The sequence below is a fragment of the Rhodnius prolixus genome, unplaced genomic scaffold (assembly GCF_049639745.1).
Source record: "Rhodnius prolixus isolate KJV_2025 unplaced genomic scaffold, Rpr scaffold_47, whole genome shotgun sequence".
NCBI lineage: Eukaryota > Metazoa > Arthropoda > Insecta > Hemiptera > Reduviidae > Rhodnius > Rhodnius prolixus.
The window spans coordinates 72,875-96,400 of record NW_027411631.1 but is presented as its reverse complement, the minus strand read 5'-3'; the positions used below and the strand labels follow the sequence as shown (position 1 = coordinate 96,400).

The following is a 23,526-nucleotide window of genomic DNA, read 5'->3' as shown; positions in this document are numbered from 1 at the left end:
TCTGCCAAGGTCTCCTTTGCAAGTTGCATTATGTTAATAAGTATTTACTCAAGCGTCACCTAAGCGGTTAAATGTAAACATTAGTTAGTGCTAACTAGAACAATTACTACTTTATTTCTGTCATTAAATTGACTGCTCAATGGAGAACATTGATCGAACAAGTTTTCTACAAATAGTTTTTTATCTCTGTGGGTGGATAGAAGATTTTTAATTAAAAAATTGAAGTGTCTTGAAAGTTTTAATTCCGTTTTGATACTATTCTCACTTCCGGTAGGGAAGTTCCAACGGCAATATGTCGTTCAGCAGTGGCACTTCTCTAGGTGCTATTTCAGTTTACTGCTTCTAACTCTTGCAAAACAAGCTTGTTTAAAAAAAGCCTAACTCTTTCAAGGTTTAGTACGCAAAACCTTTCCTGTTTGCAAGAGTTTAGATATCGCTAGTTGTCTCTCAAACCCTTATCTTATCTCTCTTTTAGTCTCAATCATTCCAAAGATCTCATCGTGGAAAAGTTCTCAATCCGCACACAGCTGCAGGTCAACTTGCAGGACCTGGCTTATGCTTCTGGGTAGGCATCCATTGTCATTCTTCTCAAGTTTACACTGAATTTCCCCTTCTCAATGATAGTTTACAGTAGATTTTCTAACTTAACAAATGCATCAGAAGATTTCCTATCATTATTTGTGGAGTCTTGCATACAGGTATATGAAGGATGGAAGGTAGAGTGAATAATTGATGTCATTTGCTGAGTAATTATAATTCTGCAGCCCTGCAGATTCAAGAACAGCTGATGGTAGAGGTGGTACCTCACAAAACAGCCGCCAGACCTGGAGAACGTCTATATCATACCCAAACTACCACCCAAGAGCCCAGCTTTTGCTTTATTGCATTACACTGTTTGAACCGGTGCATTAATTTTTCCCCCAGCGTTCCTCTAAAACCATTGTTTGGTCGCAAGATGCGCGCATACCTAGCCGGGAATAACTTTATTAAGAATATTTGTTTGGAAAAATTACAAAAATTTGGGAGAATTTATTCACCTGAAGTTCAATTCTTAACAATTTCCTTTAAAATCTGAACACGTCGTTCTTTCATCAGAAATAAAGTTCTAATCTGCCTCCGTCTTGGTGAGTTACCTTTAAACAAAGGGCCAGATTTTTATCTAATAGTTGCATGTATACCATTATCTTACGACGTTGTAGAACCGAGGTGGAGCAGTGGAATTTGAAGGAACATCGAAAACGGTGGAGATCCCTAGCTGTCTTTCGTCATGCTAAGGAAATTCTTGGCCTGTCAAAAAAGGGCTGTGGTTGCCTTCAGCAGGTCCCAGATCCGCCATTTTGGTTCAGGTGTTGAGTGGACATGTGAATTTAGGGTACCATCTTTTCAAATGCAGCCATATCCAGTCGCCAATTTGCGCTGGCTGTGGTGAGTCCAATGAGACTGTGCGGCACTTTGTTGAGGTGTGTCCTGTTTATTCTAAAACTACATTTTGAATGTTTCCCTACCGGAGATTGTGGCATCTGGTAATCTTTACGAACTCACTAGGTTTATTCAGTGCACTGGGCGATTGAATCGCCATGCTCCTCTAGTGTCCTATCACTGCTTTTTATATTTGTACTGCTATCGGGAAACACTTAGCCGGATTTGCTGGTCTTGAAGCCCCGGTATCTCATGAGATGATGGGTGGACGGGCAACAATGGGCATTTTCGATTGCCTGCGTTTCTACCCCTTTTTTGGTAGAACCTCCCTTTTAATACAATCTATAGCATTTTATAATTTCATTAAAATAAAATAAAAAACTGCATTATTAGAACCTTGACTAGTGCAGTAACAGAAAGTAGTATGACTGCAATGAGACAAGAAAAGAAGTATTATAGAAACACTATATGAAAATTTTTTGACAAGCTCATAACATTTCCTTTTATTGAAGTTGAAAGTAAAAAGTAAATGCATATTTAATTGCAAAACTCTTCCGCATCAGTTCACACATTGTAGATCAGACCGTACTATGCAAGTCCTTGAGCTATCCTTCGCGTCATTTTGGCGGATTTCAAAAAAAAAAAAGAAAAAAGTAATATAATCGGATTGAATAATAGAAAAAGTGGTGCAATTATCTATTTCCGTGCATTATTATTGTGCAAACTATAGTTCCTAGAATTAGTTATATTTTACAACTATAATTATTGTGCAAATTTAATACAATATATGTTTCCACTCGGGAAATTTCCGCTAGAAATTAGCACAAAACTTATAAAATTTCCCAAATTAAACTACCAAACAATATATAGGTTGGGAACACTGACATGTCTTTCTCTTAATTGTAAAAAATATCGTAAGTTCGATTTTAGCAAATATTTATGTATTGTCCGCAGATTTTAATAAAAATTTTCGAACCGCAGGCTCACACTTTTTTTGTTCTGTTAGAACAGAAAGAACTATCATTCTTTAGGATATATCATTTCATGGGAAGGAATTAGCTCCTCAGGAGTTGAAGTTAAATAGTTACCAATGCGGTGGTCCTGTATAGGAGTTTCTGAGATTTTTTAGTTTATTCAAAGGAACTTCATACAATTAAGTGAGATATGGGTTTTTTTTTGGGGTACAAACGAGCTCAAACGTTGATGTACCTTAATTATTTCATACAAACAGGTTGACTTTTGTAAATCAGCATGGACTGTAGATGAATAGGCGGCTGTTCTCTCAGCAGATGTATTGCAATTTGATCTGCATTCTTCAGACGATTGAATTTATGTAGAACATTGACTTTTTTTTGTTTGTTTTTTCCTTAGACTTTTTTGGTTTTTGGATTAGCAATTCTGCTGATATTGCTTTTTAGAATGAAGTGTTTTCCGGATTAGTTCATCGTTGTTTAAACCGATTTCTATTGAAAGCAAAAGTGGTAAATAATAAAAGTAACTTTTTAGTTGTAAGAACAGTAAGCAAAGAAAACCTGTATTGTCTTTGATCACAGTCAAAATATTCATTACACAATTTTTCTTTCGAAACGGTGAGATTTTTAGTAAGAGAATTGTTTGAACAGCACTGATTCCTTTCTTAGTGACTATGACAGCACAAAAATCTAAAAAACTCCTGATAGAATCCTTCTCAGGTAAACTGCTTTTTTTTTATTTGTTTATTTATATTTTTTCATTATCAGCAGATAAGGGTCCGGCAACAGGTAAGAATGGGACAAACTACATTCTATTGGAAAGTAAAACTATTTAAGAATATTCCTCAGCCATTATACAACAGCGATTTCACAGCGTCTGTCTGCCTTGGATACATGTTAGGATGAAACTAAAGTCTAAAGTGAACACACGCCTTTTCTATCGATTGTTCTAAGCTATAAAAGACAAACATTCTTGATTAATAAGTGTATATGGAATGCTACAGCAACTAGTAAGGATCATGCCTGTTCTTCGCAAATACCTGTTCATGGTTTTAAATTCAAGGATATGGTGCACAATTTCCTGGGTATCGCAATACAGCGTGTATCTGTTTTCTTCGGGCTTTTGTTTTATTTATTTTTAAGGCGCGTCCAATAATGCAATTTTAAAGTAAATAAATAGTAAAGAAGCTGGAATCCTAGACCAGTAAGCAATACCTTTAACAGAAATCAAGAAATGGCTAGCCAAGTTGACGAAATTGTGCTAATTTTGAGCGAAGCATTTATAAAATTTTAAAAGGGCTGCTACTTAACTTCTGTTTGAAGCAGGAAATATATTTTTAAACCGGGGTCATCTTCAGGGCTAGTTTACAAAGTAATATTTTTACATTATAGGGTTGGTGTGTCTTCTGTCTTGTCTGTTCATGGACTGAGTGTCCATGACTGAGAGACAAGACAGAAGACACACCAACCCTGTAATGTAAAAAATATTACTTTGTAAACTAGCCCTGAAGATGACGTAGTCCCTAGGTCGAAAGCTCGGCAGAATAAATGTATCACGACTGAAATGGTAATTATTTTTTCATCCTATTGAAACTATGAATCAGTCACCAAAAATAATGAACCACAATTATTATTATTATTATTATTATTATTATTATTATTATTATTATTATTATTATTATTTAAAAGATGACTTTAATGCGACTTGAGAAGTCACCTTCCTTCAAAATATCTTTTTTAATCATAGTTAACCAATATTAGAGGCAATTAAAGACCACGATAGCCGAGTGGTTAGAGGCGAGGCCCGCAAAGCTAAGATGTATTGTTGGTTTAGTGGGTTCGATTCCTGGTCTAGGCCCTTGGATTTTATTTAATGGTTAATATGAGACTTTAGTAGTAGTTGGACGTAAAGCCCGCCTGTAAAACTTGGCATTAATTGACTATACTTCTGGTGACAATCAACACTTGACGAAAATTTGAAGAACCTTGAAAACTATAGTACATTGAAAGTTGTGGTCAGCTTTGACGTAAGATTTAATTTTTTTTAGTGGTTTCTTTGCAAGACTTTTTGATTGCGCCTTCAAGAGAAATTGAAAGCGAAGTGGGGCTCAAAGGAAAGATACCGGAGCAAAACTTGCCTGTGCCGGCACAGGAGGAGGTTCCTTTTAGAAGTTTGGTATATGACGTCACAGGCTCCTCATGGTGGTGGAAGATCTGGTCAGTTCCCCTACTACTACTTACCTAGCTGTGCTGTAGCTAGCAAGACTTCTCCGGCCCCAAACCATATGCCTTCTTAGTGAGTTCACATCTACACCTTAACCGTTTCTCAATCAAATAAAAGGCTCCGCTTCTTAATTCTACATCCATTTCTGCAGTTCTTTTAAAATATTGTAAATTCGTGTACTATACAATCTACAATTTTTATTTAGACTTTGATTTTTTTTTATATTTTTTTTTTATAAAAAAAATTATTAAGATGTCATATAATTAAACACCAAATCTAAATTCCAATATTTTTTGAACTTGTTTCATTTAATTCACTAATGGGATTACTATCGCACGTGGCTCCACAGACTTGAGATCAATTCATCTTAACTAACTGGTGAGTGAATTTAATTCTGTATTTTTTATCTTCACTTAATTTCTCTTAATGGCTAAATTTATGATTTCCACATTTCAATTGCTTTCTTTCTAACCGCTAAATATATGTTTTTAGGCCTCCTGAGCCATAAGTAAATGTGATTCTTTCTAGAAATGCTTGTCTATGACCGTACAACTAGTAAAGACAAACTGTGGACAGAAATGATTATGGTCAACAGAACGGAAGTACCCTTCTAATTCATCTTTACTTTTTATATTTTTTCATTTACAAAACATTTTCTGGATTCTTTGTATGTACACACGTAGATGTATCATATTTCTGAGATTTCTCTTATAGAACTAGAAGTATAGTGATATATTATGGTATAAAACAAAAACCAGTTCTACATACAGTAGGGTCCTTTAAACATTGTTCAACCATACTGCTGATAACAAACAATTGAATTTTTAGCCTCCATAATTTTTTGAAAGTTTGAAAAAAACCAAATTGGTTGGCCGGAAATATAGAACATTCTTGAACTTTTTTGAAATTTTTTTTAGATACAGACTCTTCTCATTGAACTTAATACACTAACTATACTTACTTTTTCTCTTTTTGGGGCAAAAACCAATGATATTTTGTGAAGGGGGGAGTGGTCAGGAAGATATTGGATATTGGGGAACCGTTAAAACAAGCGTGTCTTTTTATAGTAGTGAACTTGTGCTGTAAAAAAGCTAAAAAAATTTTTAAATAAAACCTGGCAACCCTTAAGTTGTGGTATAAGGTAAAAACATTGTTCTAGGTGTACAAGTTATCTGTAGGTCTTGTTCTATTTCAGTTCTATTTAAGTTTTAGAATAACAATGGATAAATTCGGGTTAGTGTTTACGATACATTTTTTGAAACAACATTAATTTGGGTAAGAAACTATTTCTTACAAGAACTTTAAAATTTTAGTTATCCTAACAGAAATATAACGTTTTAAGGCCCCATGAAACAAGAAAAAGCGTTCTTTTAGTCGTGTCAGTTTTGAGTTCATAACACAAAAAAAGTGAAAACGCTGTAAGTTTAAAAAGTAGATAGTTCATTGAAGTAAGGTAAACGATATTATAATTTTAGTCGAAATCGATTAACCTAAAGTACCACGTTGGTTTAAAAAAATGATTGTTTTATATTTTTTCCCCTCAAAATTAACTTAAAAATAAAAATTGCCTTCTATCGTTTGCATATAATATATTCCATGCGTGTAAATCTCTTGATACTTAAATTTAAAAACATTTGTTTTTGTGTAAAAAGAAAAATTAATTTTTACGGCTGGATGAAAGATAATGTTGCATTTTCCTCTCAGAAAGCTATTTCACAAATGCATAACAAAGAATGAAATTACGAAATTTAAGCCAATTTAATTCACTGGACGTTTGTCATTACAGAATTATTTTCTTGAGAAAAGCTGTTGCTGGTTTCCTTAAAATTTAAAATTGTACTAAGCCAACGCCTACCTAAATATTTTTTGAAAAAAGAAAACATAATACTTTTTCTTTTTTTTTTTGTTTTAAAGCAAACAAATGCAGATTTTTATTCAATTACTTTGAATTATGCGCTAAAAAAATCAGAACGTTCAGGAATTACATCAAAGGCTGTACATCATCTCAGTCTTCTACACATGCGCAGTTCTCCACTCTTCTGAGAAAAAACTATTTTCAAAGAATATACGAATTACATACAAAGACTAGCCATCGTTTCCTTCGAAAGTCTTAGAAAAAGCTGGATATTCCTGTTGGGTACTACTGTAGGACATATTACGCGATTTTTAAGTTGGAAAAATACTTTTTCATGTTTTCTACGAGGTTTCAGTTGGATAATTCACTAGATGTACTTGAATTGTTTATGTTGTCCACAGTTAATGGTTTTATTATTGTGTAAAAATAGTACAGAAAATGATGGAATCAATCAAAACATTCTACAACTTGCTTTAAATTAAATAAAATGGGAGACCAAGTTGCGGAATTTGTTATTATCACCTCTCTTGATCATTCAACAGCCAGCCTACAAGAAAATAACCACGCTGACTTTGATGTAGAGAAAGGTTCTATTCAAAGTAACTTTTTACTAGAAAATATACTAAATAAAATTAAGGATTTAACAGAGGAAGTGAGAAATGTGAAAAACTAAAAAAGCCTATTCGGTAATGGCGTGCATGTTTCCGTTCATACAAAATTTAATTCGAAATTTTTGAGGACCACCAAGAAATATATAATTTCCTCTAAATACTTGATTTCCAAAAATTTGACAAAAATGCGAATAAAAATTACTAGTTTAAAGAATTTTGATTTTTTTTTTTCCTAATTAGAACGTTTTAATAATTAAACTGAGAGAAAAAAATATGTACGGATACGTCTTCAATATTTGTTCGCCTAAACGTTCATGGCTGCAAAAAAATAAATGACAAAAGAAATAAATTAAACCCTTTAAGCCGCCTGTTCAATTCACTGGACATGTATCAAGCGAGGTTAATATACGGCATTTGATATACATGTAGAATTTAAACTCTTCAATTTTTTTGATTGCTTTAAATATTCCAAGTCAAAGAAAATAATTATTAAAATAAAGAAAATAATGAATTAAATAAATAAGAACTGAAGGGGCCCCTTTAACGAAAATTTAACATGGGATTCCTTACATGATTTAAACAATAGTTCTATATTCGGAGCAAATACAAACTCGTTAAAAATAATAATAATACTGGAACCATCATCCAAGAATAGGCGAAAATTAAAAATAAATAAGCACAAAAAGATATTTTAGGTAGAATTATTTATCTACCAAAATTCTATTGGTACAACCAAGGAGTGAAAAAAGTTTAAAAGTTGCGTAACTCAGTTACAATTCGTTCATTTTAATCGAAACAAGTGCCAACCATTAGTACCAACTTTGCGTAAAATAAATAAGACGATTTATTCCATCAGACTTATTGTGATTGTTCGGCTCTCTGTTCTAAAAGTTCAACCAGTAGAAAAATATCCAGTTGTACGAATAATTATCAGTTCGCAAGAGGTATTATGGGTGAAGTAGAATTTCGGGCACCATTTTATTTAAGATATTAATTGCGGTTGTTGTTGGCGTAGTTTCCGGCATATTTCGTCGATTGGGTAACGCCAATACATCAATAACTAGAGTTTATCAAAATGGTTTTTTTTAATTTTAGTAATGTTTAGAAAACCCAGATCTTAGTCTAACTATTGTCGCCGAATACATTGTTCATTTGTCTTATAAGATCTATCTACTATCCATTAAAAGTCAAAACTATGTAAAAAAAAAAATCGTGGTTTTTGGTTGTAAATAAACTGCTCCACAAAAAAAGTGGCGCACTTTGAAAAAAGCGTTAATTTTTTGTTTTATCACATTTTGGGGAAAGATCATTAGTTTTAATTATTTTCATAACCTGTCAGGGAACAATTAATCGAATCAAGGTCCAAAGTTTCTTGTAAATAGAGAAGCAATTCCTCGTTTAATCCCCTTCGGTCTTTGTGTAAACAACATGAACTTTACCTCAACAGTAAATAAATTTATTGACCTCTTCAGTTGCGTTTCTACTTTTTTTCAAGCTGAAAGCATTGCAAACTCTCAATTACAGCAGAGCAAGTGGCCCGTATTATTGCATTAGTTGAGGATGGACGGAGTCAGCGGTACGCAGCACGAACGTTAGGGTTGCCTGAGACCACCGCCCGTAGAGCCATCCATCGTTACTGGGAGACTCGCAGGCAAGGTTCGGGTCGACCAAGAGCCACAGAAGCACTTGATGACCGATTTATTAGAATTCACATTCTAAGAAATCGTACATCAACTGCTTCTGAAACAGCTCAAACACTGCTTACTGTTCGTGGAGTTTCAGTCAGTGCCGAAACCGTACGAAGAAGGTTCGCTGAAATGAATTTACGCTCTAGGAAGCAAGCCACAGGACCATTTCTCACCGTAGATCCTCGGAGAGCCCGTCTAGAGTTCGCTAGGAAACACCGCAACTGGTCTGAGGACGATTGGAGAAACGTTCTCTCTTCAGACGAGTCCCGTTTTGCTCTCTATGCATCTTATGGGTTTACCCAGTTTACCGAAGGCCTGGGGAGCGCTACGCTCCGTGAAATATTTCTGGTAGACTACCATTCGGAGGTGGTTCAGAGATGGTGTGGGCTGGGATTTCTATGGGGGCTTAGACTGAGCTCCACGTGTTCAACAGGGCAATCTTGAAGGCAGATTTGTATGTGAGGGAAATTTTGCAGCAATATGTGATACCCTATCACCATTTATTGGGGAGAATTTTATTTTTATGCAAGATAATGCCCGATCACACACTGCCGCCTGTGTTGTTCAATATCTCCACGATACTGGCTTTCGTGTTCTGAGATGACCAGCACGCAGCCCGGATTTAAACCCTATTGAACATCTTTGGGATGAGCTGGGTAGGCGATTAAGATGGAGAAATAATCCTCCCAGGAGCTTAGAATTTGCGAGGTGCTCTGGTGGAGATATGGCAGGAATTAACACAAGATTTCGTGAGAAATTTAATAAGGAGTATGCCGAGGAGATTGGATGCAGTAATACGAGCAATACACGTTACTAAATTATTTTTCTCTTTTTTTAATCGGAAGAAATACATTTTTTTTTCAAACTCATTTTTTGCCGAGAAGTACATTTTTGTTAAATTAAAGGTTTTCATTTCTTTTAGATCATTTTTTATTTTATTTTAGCCCTCCCGTAACTTTATACTTCTTATATTTGCTAACTAAAGTGAAATGTAGAACAAAAAAGTTACATTGAAGAAAAAATAACGCATTTTTAAAGTGCGCCACTTTTTTTGTGGAGCAGTGTATAATCTAAAAAATTTTCGATTTTTTTTTCATTTTTCCAATTCATTTTAAACCATTTCTAAATAGGATAATCTGTGACTCTATAAAACTCAATTTAAGCGGCTTTCTAACGAGGATGAAGTTAAAATATTCTTCTAAAAAAATGTTGCTTTCACTTGTTCTAACAATTTTATAATAATGAAAATTTAATGCAGTAAAATGACTTTTATTTTGCTATAAAATTTGAATAAAAACACATAAGCTTTTTCAAAATGGTTGAAATATGAATGAAATGTTGGGTACTTGCTGATTTGTGTACCTTTTGTCGTTTAATCAATTCTTATTCTTAACTTTTTAATCTTTAAGTTTTGGTTAAAGAGATCTTTAAGATCATCATGAAATGTTTAGCCGAAATTCCGAGTTAAAAGATTTGTAACTGTCCATTGTGTTTTTTTTTTATTTTCTGTTTTCTTGTCATTGCCAGGATAGTCGCCAAAGGATTTGATTTGAACTTGGACATCAGGTTGTCGCTTCGATTTGAAAAGTTTTTCATAGATCATTGATTTTAATTGGATTTCTGGGTGGAAGCTCTGACAATCTCACTTTTTTGAACAGTTTATGTAATATTGATTTCAACTTACTTTTTCGTAAAAATTTTGACTGGCAATAAAATTTATTAATTACGTAAACTAGGATTAGAAAAAGTCTTATGATTATTCTGATAGTATTTTCTTCGTAATAAGTACGACCTATTTCTACCTGGACTGATGGCTTAAAGAGGCTATTTTAAACTACTTCTTGTTATGTAAAACAAGAGATGATGTAATTTCTTGGATTGTTGGCCAGTCAAACCATTCTCTATATATGGGCGACGAGGTATCTTAGAATTGGATTTAAAAAAAAAAAAAGTACAGGTAATTCGATTTAATTGGCTCCTTCATTCATTGTATGTATTTGAAATGGATGTTTTCAGATTTAATGAACAACAACTTGGGCAGATCATTCTTGAGGTCTGTCTGCAATTATGTTTGTCTGGGGGAATACCCACATGTTTTTAATGTAGAAGCTCCCTAGCTTGGCTTTGAAGATGTATGGACAAGATAAAAGGAGGCTTCTATTGTGCTGTAGCTTAAACTGATTTAATACAATTTAGAAGCTTTTTTTTTTTCATTTACATTAAAAAAAACAGGATTTTTATGGTCTACAGAACACAATAATAATCTGTTTTTGTGCGACTGTACGGTTACCATTCAAGAACACAGGTAGTTCGAATTTGATATTACGTTTAGATACTGGGCCAAAAAAAGCCGACAATAAAATTTTAATCCAAATTCAGACAACCAGACTGGACATTATAGATCTCCGGTATTTTATTACTCGTCATTTTGTTGTTTATTTAAGTTAAGTAAGCTTTAATCATCTTTTTTTATCATTTTACACAGTAAATTCTTAATATTATGTGCTGAATTATTTATAACTCTATGTAGCAGTACATAATGGAGCAACACGCATGGCGGAGAAAGATGAGCTGCAATTGTAAGATGAATTGATGCGATTTTAGGCTGTAAGAAAGCACCGAATGATTTAAGTCGACCTAAAAGTTTACGAAAACATCGGCGAGTTGAAAGATGAAAATTCTACGAGTTACCACAGAAATCAAAGCATAAGTTATGGTGAATTTTAAGACCAGTGCTCTCTCGTTTGTATTTGTTTTGTTTTCTCGAAATTCTGAGGGAATAGCAGCCATTCCTCTAAAGTTTGGTTTCAATGTGATGTACGTTTTTACTACAAACTGCATAATGTTAGGAAGAATTAAGTATGAATTAAAAAAATAAAATCAAACGAAGTTTGAATGTTGAGATTTGTAATATAAAGAAATAGTTAGTTTATACAAGCTAGATTCTTCTTTTTTTTTAAAGTTATGAACAACTGCAAAGCTAATCAACAACTAAAAGAATCATCAAATGGACTTCCGCTGTTTATAATGACTGAACTAAAAAAAAAACAAGTCTTTGTGAATTAAACTTCTCAAATCTAAAAGGCATTGGATTTTTAAGGAGCGACATCTGTTTCGCGGGCTTACACTAGCAAAATCTTTTGTAAAAGTTTTGGGTTTTTTTAAATAAACAAATATAAAAAAAACCTTTTACTAGGCGTGCAAATGTTTATAAAAATAATGGACATTTTTTTGATATGACTCAGCATCCCGAGTTAACCAAGATCTTCCCAAATTTAAGATTCAAGTATACAGTGATGGGGTTGAAAGTGTTTGCTAAAAAAGTTATTCGTACTACTAGGCTGTGGAAGCTGTAGGAATCACAAGATTTCGAAAAATACTGCTGCACCATTTCCCAATAATACAGTTTTGATTAGATTCTTTTGGATCAGAAGCTTGGCCATTAATTTTTTCCCCTTTTTAAATCAAAATATTCTGTTAATGATATATGGTATGATATATACCTGAAGACAACGTTTACATTGGAGTCGAAGGTGATTTTATTATTATTGTCTTTTATTTTTAATTAAAGCGCGTCAAAATCTGAGTTCATTGGCACCCGGAGCTTTTTTTTCAATTCAGTGCCAGCCTTTGGGCAGTGTTCTCTCATAGTAACACTATCCATAACGGGACATAAGCTGTAAGATGCTCGTAGGTAGAGAAAATCTAAGAGTTTTTATATTTTGGAATAAAATCTGTTAACTGGTGGTAGAATTTTATAGAATAGATTCTAAATTTTAGGGAAGGATTTTTTGTTTATTAAAAAAAAAGCCACCCTTCGCTTCAAACTGAACTGAAGCGATTATCTGCACTAATATAAACCCTGTTTTAATTTGAAATGCTATTTTTTGGCGAATCTCCAGAGTTTAACTTGGATTCTTTGTTGCTATGGAAAATTTTTATTAGTGAGAATTATAATATTTTGCTCGGATGCCATGTTTTAAAGAAACTCGCACGACCGGATGTGAGTCTTGTAAAGGATTACTGTTACGTTTTTACTTTCCATGTACTCAGATAATCTGCGGTTTTCATTTAAAATCTGTAACAATTAAATGTTAAGGAGAGGTCCTTTTATTACAGTCAACTTTTATTAAAAGCTCACTAACATTTAGTCAAAATTAGAACCTTGAAGAAGAAAAAAAACTTACAAGTTATATTGTAAGTCGTGTGAGTTGAAAATGTCTTTTAAGAAGTCCTGAGCAAGATATATAGATGTAACTTCACTTCCTTATTTTATGGTGGCGCTGTTTGATATTTTTAAAGTAGTTAATAATATTGATTTATCTACAAGCGTAATTTATGGTAGATCAATCTTGATTAGATAAGATCGCTAATACGGATCCAAAAGAGAAAGAACGCTGTTGCTATCCTTTGTTTCTCGTCCACCTCTTAGCCAAAGAACGTTAAGTAGGAATCCATTCCAACAGCGGAAGGTAGAGGATTATAAGGTACCTAAGGCGGTTAAACTAGGAGACATAAAGTGTCCCAGTCATTTGAATGAACCTAGAAATTTCGTTAAATTTACAAGAAATGCGACCATCTATAGAATTAGGACAATCTTTTACCACCCTGAAGACTAGGAAACTGGTTGCTAGCATAAGCGCAACAGTTATTTACAAAGTGGCGCGTAGTTATATAAGACTTGCCACCAGCAGAACAACTAGATAGATGAGAAAAATTAATTATGTTCAATAAAATTCATTACTAGTTAATTTTTTTGTCAATTAGAATGGTCAATTATTCATATTTTAAATATGAATCGAATAGAGTAAACATGTGTTTAAAAAATAATAATAATAATACAAACAAACACACTGGAGTAAATTGCGTACAAATGCTTGAACACATCGACGTAATGATTCGTATAGTAAACATGTTTTGCTAATTTTAAAATCAAATTCATCATTCGATTCAAACAATGAACGAATTCCATAGTCTGATCTAATTCTGGCTATGCAATAATAACAGGTTATTAGCGAATACTATATTGTGTTTGTTTGTGAACTATTTCAAAAGTATAAAATCACATACAAAGATAAATATTATCTTTTTATGGGTATTTTTTTGTTAAGTTTTACAAGAAAATAGTCAGCCTTTGTCTAGTTATTTTTTTATGGAGAAGTAGAGCATTGAACTTCCGCCAAGAAGCACCAGAAAATAGCGTTAAGATTGCATACCAACTTTGAATAGGGAAGAACAGTTGGAATACATGAAACACCAAAATCATTCTTCTGTTCTTCGAGTATAGAAATCCTGGTCTAAAGAATGGCATCCATTCAGTAACTTTGTTCCCGAAGAGGACGACCTCTTACAATAAATAATCAACGCTAATATAGTCACCACTGGATGAATAGTTTCAAGATATAGGTTTCAATCTGCAGTTACCATTTGGCTTGAAATGGATAAACAAGAGTCAATAACAAAGAATGTCTCTTGCGAACAGTTCTCTCAAGTGCACAGGCCATCTCAGAGGCTACCCATTGTCCTTTATAAGCCAGTCAAGCTGCAGTAACGGCAAGAAATACATCCAGTAATGAGACAAAAATTATCTTTAGTGACGAGTCTCTTTTTTTTTTAAGTCTATGGTTAACTCTAAAACTTAATTTTGTACTTCCACGGCTTGACTGTGGCGAAGCTAATGGTGACTGAAGATTGAAACCTGCTTACTGCTTTCTTTTTACCTGAAGATTGGTTTATGACGGCCTTTTTCAGTTCCAGTAATAACCGGCAACTGTACGTACAGCAAAATTCAAAAATTACAAGGACTTTTTGATAAAATTAAAGCAGTAATTTCGTATGTGTTAATTTTTTCATTTACCAATAGCTATGTTTGTGCAATTAATGCACTGCGTAAATTGGTGCATGAAAGTGTGATGGAAATGTTTCAAACAGCTTTGTTACTGGTAGTTGCCTGTTTAGTTGCATTGCGCTCCGAGTGCAACTCTTGTTGAATTCAAAATCAGTTTATTTCTTTTCCTTTTTCTAAATATAAAACAAAGATAAGTAGAAAATAGAATTAAAAAACAAAAACAAAATGCACTCCTTCTGAAGTGGCAGTTTGCCTTGGTGCGCCTTATTTGTGGCGTTCAACCTGACAACTTTGATTCTTACTTTAATACAATCAAAATAACAACTTGGATTTGTTGATAGAATAATTTCACTGTGCCACTGCTAGATTCTAATTTATTTAATTTATTAAGTTCTTAGACTTTTTAATATCGTGATGAGTTGCGACCGGATCACTTTGAGGTCGAAATTGAGATTTATTTTTTTTTAAATATTTCCACTTAAGTGGAAGCATTATAATGAAGCCGATTATTTATTTTGAATTTTCTTCCGACAAGCACCAGAAGCGTTTAAGGCACCCATTTTATTTATGGATATACAATATTAAAAGAATACAGTTTGAATATATAGGTTTCGTGACCGTAAATTGTTAAAATTAGGATTCAAGATTGGGCGAGGAATCGGTCAAATAAAAAACAAACTCGTCTTCTTGCCAACGTTTCGTCAAATACGAGGGTCGTTTGAAAAGTCCGTGCAAAAATAAAAACTACCTTTTTTGGGGGGTAAACCTTTTTTAGTTTTAGGCTTTTACACTTCGTCCAACGCTGCTCTAGTTTGTTGATCCCTTCCGAATAATAGGATTTGTCCAAGTCTGAAAAATAGCCATTCGTTTCTGCAATCACCTCCTCGTTTGAATAAAATCTTTTTCCCGCCAGCCATTTCTTCATATTGGGGAACAAATATTAGTCCGAGGGAGCCAAGCCTGGAGAATAGGGGGGATGTGAAACGAGTTGGAACCCTATTTCCATTAATTTTGCGACCACAACTGCTGAGGTGTGAGCTGGTGCGTTGTCGTGATGGAAAAGGACTTTTTTGTGGGCCAATCGTGGGCGTTTTTCTTGCAGCTCGGTTTTCAAACGGTCCAATAACGATGAATAATATGCACCTGTAATAGTTTTACCCTTTTCCAGATAGTCGATGAGGATTTTTCCTTGCGAATCCCAAAAGACAGTCGCCATAATCTTTCCGGCCGAAGGAACGGTCTTCGCCTTTTTTGGCGCAGATTCCCCCTTGGTAACCCATTGTTTAGATTGTTCTTTGGTCTCAGGAGTGTAGTGATGTATCCATATTTCATCCACAGTGACGAAACGACGCTTAAAGTCCTGCGGATTCTTCTGGAACAGCTGCAAACCGTCCTTGCAACACTTCACACGATTTCGTTTTTGGTCAAGCAATCGCGGCACCCATCTTGCGGATAGCTTTGTCATGTCCAAATGTTGATGCAAAATATTATGTACCCGTTCATTCGAGATGCCCACAGCACTAGCAATCTCACGCACCTTCACTCTTCTGTCATCCATCACCATATCATGGATTTTATCAATGATTTCTGGAGTAGTAACCTCAACAGGGCGTCCAGACCGTTCAGCGTCACTTGTGCCCATATGGCCACTCTGAAAATTTTTAAACCACTTATAAACTGTTCTAATCGAAGGTGCAGAGTCACCATAATGTTTATCAAGCTTCTCTTTAGTCTCCTGAGGCGTTTTGCCTTTCATAAAGTAGTGTTTAATCAACACACGAAATTCTTTTTCGTCCATTTTTTGAAAATCACTCGAGTTCCTCGATTCAAACGAATGCCAAACATAAAGAAATAGACCGATCTGGCTGAAACTTGGTGTGTGTTCTTCCAAGAGATGCTACTAACTAAACATAACCTTGATACGCGCCAGTGGTGCTATCTCTCTGACTTTGCACGGACTTTTCAAACGACCCTCGTATATTGTCTTCTTCAGGGCCTGGATATTACAAATACACAAATACTAATAATTCAGTAATACAGAAAATAAGTAACAAACAGTAATATAACAATAAATAAATAAATAAAATAAAATAGAAAATAAAATACGAGTTTGTTTTTTATTTGACCGATTCCTCGGCAATCTTGAATCCTAAGAATACAGTTTATTAATTTTTGGACAAAAGTTGAACCTTCATGTTTGGTAAATAATATTATATTTGGTATTCATATAAAAAGAAAAATTATTTCAACAAATTATAGATTTTAATGAGATGGAATTTTAAAAAAATAAGATAATAGTAGAGATGGTCTTGTCGATCGAAAAGTTGGCCAAAAAATTTAGAAGTATAACTAAACGGTGGTTTTTTCAGAAAAGCCCAAGTGCCGTTTTCGAGAAGAACGAATAATTCAGTAAAATGGTAATTTTCAATTATCTATTTTGACTAAATTCTTATTATGACCTATCAAATTTGAATTTTCAGAGTTTTACGAGTTACATAAGATACATGAAAAAACACACGCACACAGAATTCGTAAAAACTATTCACTCATTTAACGGGAAACCCTCAAATACCGGATATTACAGATGATAACTCCAAATTGTAAGTCTTCATGATTACAATTACTTCGCTTAAATAAAATAAAAATTTACCATAACAATTTATAATAACTTCTTGATTCAGCCAAAGCAAAACATTCTAAGTTTGTCTTGTGAATTCCCCGGTTGGTCTGTATTTGGTAAGGTGAAAGTTTCAAAGCTATATCGCCTCGGATAGGACTCAAGCATTATAGTTGTACTTCAATCAAAACCAGTAAACTATCTTTTCTTACATAAATCTCTGTAAAAAAACAATATCTCTATTTGGAGAAACACACGATCTTGTCTTTTCTTAAGTCTATTTTTACTTCTGTTTTCTTTAATCGTTGTTAAAACTTAGTTTTCATCCTTCAATTGATGATAGAATATGCCAAAAAATAAAAGAAGAATGAAACGAAACTGGTTATTCTGTTTCTTCACTTCCAAAAATATAGTTTTTACTAAAATACTTCAACTATCATTGCTTTTATTTGGTTTTCTATAATATCCTTGTAAACTGCTTAATCGTAAACATTTTATTAATGTATTATAGGAAGTGATGATTATACTTCCTTTTTAAGCGCATTTTATTTGGATTATACTTTCTTCTTACTCGCATAATAATCAATTGAATTAAATGTAGAACTAAATTTCCAAATTTTGAAGAAAATCAATTGACTTTTATGATCTATGACTTTTATTTGTAAAATTTCTGTTGGGGATAATTCTATGATTGGTATTTACGTGGAAAGAGTTGAGTATATTCTCTCTAACGTGTCATTATCTGTAATGAACAGTCCTGACTCTTTCGTTAAAGAGCGTTATCACCTTTATAAAAGTGTTTTTCCCCATTAGCCTTAAGAATTTAGCTAGCAATGCTGACTGAACTCGCTTAGCCTAATTGACTGACATATTGTGGGATTTGTAAATCATTTACTCTTGACAGTGTGCCCGTTTCGCCAGTACTAGCTTTAGGCCTTTCGAGGGAGCCATAGAATCCAACGCATTGCTAGGAAGGTTACTGGCTGCTATGTGGGGCCCATAGTGTCTGCTTTGTTTTTTAAGAATAGTTGGTAGAGGGATACAGGAGCCACATTGGGTGAGAGAGGCCGCGACCATCATGAAACCATATTCCAGCTTGGAAGCCCGAACTAGCTGACTCACAAATCCCATGGTATCATTGTGATTAAAATGGAAAATAACCTTGGAAGTGGAAGGACTACCGAAGTCGGTACTTTCTAGCTGCCCTTACGTTTGTATAACAGCGGCTAGATCTAGTTCTTAGGCAGCCGTAACTAAAATACAGTTTGCTAACTGCACCGCTACACTGTATTCGCTACGCGCTAGAGTATGCTAACCTATAATTCAATGTCTTCAAGCAAAAGCATTACTTCCCAAACTACCATTTAATCATCGCATTAGTCTCGCTATTGTACCTTCACCTTTTATATATTCAATCATTTCACGTTTTGATCATTCAGTTAAATTCAATGCTCCGTTTGGTCAATGTGTAAGTTGGTATTACATACATAATAAAAGTGTTTGTTCCTTTCTTAAGTGCATCGTGGATGCTATGAACACTAACTCGTCTTATTCATTCTAATCTCATTCCATTCCCATTAGATTCAGTTTTAAATCTTGTTCTAAATTGTGTGGGACAGATTTTACGTTTAGTTTTTCAGCATAATTGTCCATTTTATTCGATTTAAGATTTTTCAGGCCTTAAATTTGTAAGAAAAACTGCTAAGAAAATAGTTTTTCAAACAAAAATATTGGTGCCCTACTTTTCGAGTACTATTGATGCCTCTTCATTAGGAGTCAAGCGATATATCATTCAGGAGGCCTAAAAACATTTATTACCAATTAATTCTCAATTTGTGAACATTTTGTCGTGATAAAAATACTTACCAGGAGTAATGGAGACAAAAAAAGAAATGGTTGGTATTTAACGTAAGGAAAATGTGGATCAGGATATCAGTAAATTTACTAGCTCAAAGACTTAGAAACTAATTAAAATCACGGGGAATCCCTTGAACGTAATGTCTGCAAAAGACAGGTTTTCACTTTAAAAATAAAAAATAAAAAACATTTTCTTGGAATAAAGTAGTATTATTTATTTATAAGTTAAATTACATCAACATTTGAGGTCAATGGCGCCTGTAGCCTTCTCAAAGCACTGTCGGCCTCCAAACAATGAATTTCAACGGGGACGGATCTTTAGACAGAGGTTTTTTTTTGGAAGAAAGAGAAAGAATAAAAGGGAAACCATTTTGAAACTGAAATCTTCGCGATCTGAGACTAGTACTCTAACTACTAAGCAAGATATTAATGTAATTAATGTTATAGTCACTTTCCCTTTACCCTAATATGGGGGAAGTAGGTACTAGAAGCGTAGGTTGGTATCTTGCAATTATTTTTTTTTATTATTATCCTGGAAGTAGTCTTCATAATATCTCCAATCCAGGAGGCAGTGGTTTTTCAAATAGGAACTGTGTAAGTCCGATTGTTTGATTTTGGCCAGAATAGTTCAAAAATTGGAAAACTATAAAATATTCTCAGTTGATATTTAGTTTAAGTGGCATCATGAGTGCTAACACTAAGCTTTTAGTGAAAATTGAGCCCAAAGTTCTACTTTCCTGCGTAGATTCTTCTAGTTTATTCAGTTTTTCTCGAAAACAACTCCTATAACTTGAATTTTAAATTACTGTTCATTATTTTCGGTGACTGATTCATTGTTTCAATAGGATGAAAATAATTACTGCCAATTTCAGTCATATTTTGTATTTTTGTTTTATTATGCCGAGCTTTCTGCCTAGGGACTAGGTCATCTTCAGGGCTAATTTAAAATGTAATATTTTACATCATTAAAGGGTTAGATTAGATTAGATTAGACTAGGGCGGCCTCAAGGCCTACGCCACTGCGACCTACTTTGGATCTATTGTGGCTCCCCTCACTTTAAAGCTCACCCTCCAGACCTGTCCTTTTAATCAGACTCTTAATGCTGGAGAGTGACTCTTGGGTAAAGCTCACAGGCCTTGGTTTTTCCTCCCTGAGAAGTAACATCCTTAGCCACACGAGCCCCTCACACTGACATAACACGTGCAGTGCCGTTTCCTCCTCTTCCTGACAGAACCTACAGAGGCTATCATCTGCCAGGCTCATGCGATGCATGTGTTTTGTGAGCCTGCAGTGGCTAGTTAATAGGCCTACAATCATCCTTAAGATTATGATTATTATTACGGATTAATTCTGAAGTCAGCCTCCGCGAATAGCCTTTAATAAACTCCTTCGCCTGTCTCTGCCCACCACTCCTGAGACCTACTCTGCACCCATAAGTTAATGGTCGCAGTCTTAACACACTTCGGAACCCCAAAACAGGGTTCCGGGCCAATAAATCTGCCGCTTCGTTTCCCTTATGTCCTGAATGACCAGGTACCCAAATCAGAAAGACCTTATTCTGGTTACTAATTTCCTTCAGGGGCACCCAGACAGTCCCAAACCAGCCTTGAGTTGACCTGGTAGGAACTAATAGCTCGTAGAGCAACCTGACTATCCGAGAAAATTACGACCTTAGAATTAATAATTCCTTGCCCATTAATCTCGGTAGCGCAGAACCTAATTGCAGCTAGCTCAGCCTGAAAAACTGTAGCTAGTTTTCTTAGGCTAACCGAAAAGCTACATTTTTTTTTAGAAAAATTGAGCTTTAATAATCTCTTTATCGAGTTCTGTTTAGCTTCGCCATTTCAACACTGATTTGTACGTATCTCCCGTGTTTGAAATTCTTTCTGTAAAGATTGATTTTAAGAGGAGATTTTCAGTTCTTGAAAACCTTTTTAATCGATATTTAATAAATTTGAAATGCTCTTTGCTTTTGTAATAAAGAAATCTACTTTTATTTAAAACTACGAAAACAACACCTAATAAAATACTCGTTAATGAATTCACATATCTGGTGCAGCACTTCGTTAATGTATTTAGGATTTAGTGACAATGTATTTTGAAAAGTAGTATCTAGGATTTGGGACCAAAAGCAACCAATTATTTACTTTTTTAGGCTTTTTATAAACAAAGTTATAACTATTTTATAGTTTTTTCTCGATATTATACTCATTCAAACATGCACTGTCACTTATTTTAATAGCTCGTTCACTTAATGAAATACACAAGTGCTAGCATACTAATCTACATACAACCAAAGATGGAAGCAACAGTATGAATGAATTTAATATGGTACATTGAAAAATAAACACACTTATCCTTCACCTTTGAGGCATTCGTTTTGTCACGTTTATGTAAATATGAATGAATTAAATTTTTACACATGGAAAAATCCGTACTTCACAAATTGGAATTACCTTCCTGAATGATTCGCTGTCTCTACTGATTTTTAAAGACTTGATTACTGTTTTAAAACCGTTCAGTTTCAAATAAAATAAATAGTAATAAAGTTCAGATATTGCATCATAAAACATTACCGCTATCTATCAACCATATTGATTTTGAAATTTCCAGTTTGGGTTATTAATTTAATTAATTCTACTTTGAATTTCAATTTTATTTAAATTCCTTGTACATTTTTTCAATTTTTACTTCTTCGATTTTGGTAACTGGTTGACCCGCATTTTATACACTAATAAATAAGAAAGACAAGATATAATACTAAATTATGTTTAAATTCGCAATATTTAATATAATTCTTCCACATTTTTTCATATTTCGCAAATAATGGTTGAAATGTAAGAAGATAAAAAGACCCCACACGTAAGCGGCTGCATTATGCTGCTATCTTCAGGGAAATTATTGCATTATATCTTCATTTAATTATTACTTTAAAAAAATGTCCATGTACGCGCAGTTTTCAATTATAAGGATCCAATCTATATCGCCGTTCGTAACCACAAATGTACTCTTTTTTTATGAAACAAATCAATAAATGTAACTTTAGAATTTTCTTCGCAGAATCACTGATCTAATATGTAATTATAGTGTACTATCGCGTGATGTAGCTCACATATTAATGGGTATGCAATAAGTTGCCAAAAATTACGTATTAAACAAAAATTTTAGACTGACCGCAAGTGCTAATTTTCTTAACTTTTTTTGGGGTTTTGTTTGCCACAAATTTCTCGAAAAAAAAAACTGATTCAGCTAATTACTGTAAACTTGTATGTGTTTCATTTCTACAATTTGCATAATGTTAACTACATAATTAAATATTTTGCGAAAATTTGGAAATAAGTAATATAAGAGAAAGATTCTTTGTCGTACGCTCGCATTTTTATTATTATTTTAATTTCCTTCTACAATTAATTTGTATAGGAAATGAAATAATTACGACAACACTCTCACTTTGTCGAAATTGAAGCGTAGGTGCGTTTCAGGAAATGTCGAACGTTAGACGGAATAGGAAGTTCAAATTCACTAGCAATGTTCACAAGCTAACTAGAAGGTTAAGTGGTAGATTGTTATTTTATTTTTTTTTAATATCATATAATCAGATAGTTGTCAAGTTCTGATAGTTACTTTCTGTTCCTATGATTTTTTTTTTTCATTCTCTTACTCCTACTAAGAAGAAGCATCATGATCGATATACAATTTTTGTGAAACGTCGGGAATAAATGTTACTATAAGACCTCTGCATACATAAACAATGTTACTGAGTTCATGATTTATGTGTGGTGTAAATAGATATCTGGTGTAAACTCGCGTAAGGAGGCGACTCCATGCCTAAAATCTAAGAACAGGAATCGAACCCAGTACCAAAATACAACAGCTTTGCAGGCCTCGTATCTAAACGCTCCACTACTGTGGCGCCTCTGATACCAACGAATTGAGAAGTAAACATTTTTACCGTAGAAGAAGAGTAATCGAGCAGATATTCGATTTTAAGTTCCCACGGAAAATAAATATTATGTATCGATCCCTATTCTATCCAAAAGCCCCTCACAATCGATAACAGAGTTTTTATTATTTGTTTTAAACGAAAACTTCTTGTAGAAGTTTTCTGGGAAAAAAATCTGAAGAATAATAAATTCTACTTGGCGAATTCCACTTCACCCGTATCACTTTCAAGTACGTATTACAGGAATTGCATGTTCAAGTTTTCTGCACACTTGGTTGCTCAATTCCAACTGCAATACGTACATGAAAGTGTTGCGAGTATAGCGGAAATAGTATACTTGAATTGCCCAGTAGAATGATTCTGCAGATTTTTTTAAGAAACGATTCAGCAAGTTTAGTGTGAGACAAAAACATAGTTTGAAGGTGAATTCTCTACACCAAATCTACCTCATGATGAATGAATTACAATCTCTGTAATACTGGTCAGGAATAC

At 33.9% G+C, this 23,526-nt stretch overlaps 1 protein-coding gene across 3 annotated transcripts in view; it reads left to right on the top strand.

Annotated features, from left to right (window-relative positions):
- Nucleotides 1–23,526, top strand: part of ITP (ion transport peptide) — a 52,805-nt gene that overhangs the window by 8,392 nt on the left and 20,887 nt on the right. Inside the window, exon 1 of one of the 3 annotated variants that reach the window (XM_074139616.1) lies at nt 4,597–4,992. The exons of the other annotated variants lie outside the window; for them this stretch is intronic. The gene's annotated coding sequence lies outside the window, so the exon portion shown is untranslated. Of the gene's footprint in view, nt 1–4,596; nt 4,993–23,526 lie in introns of those variants that run through there. 3 annotated transcript variants of the gene reach the window in all.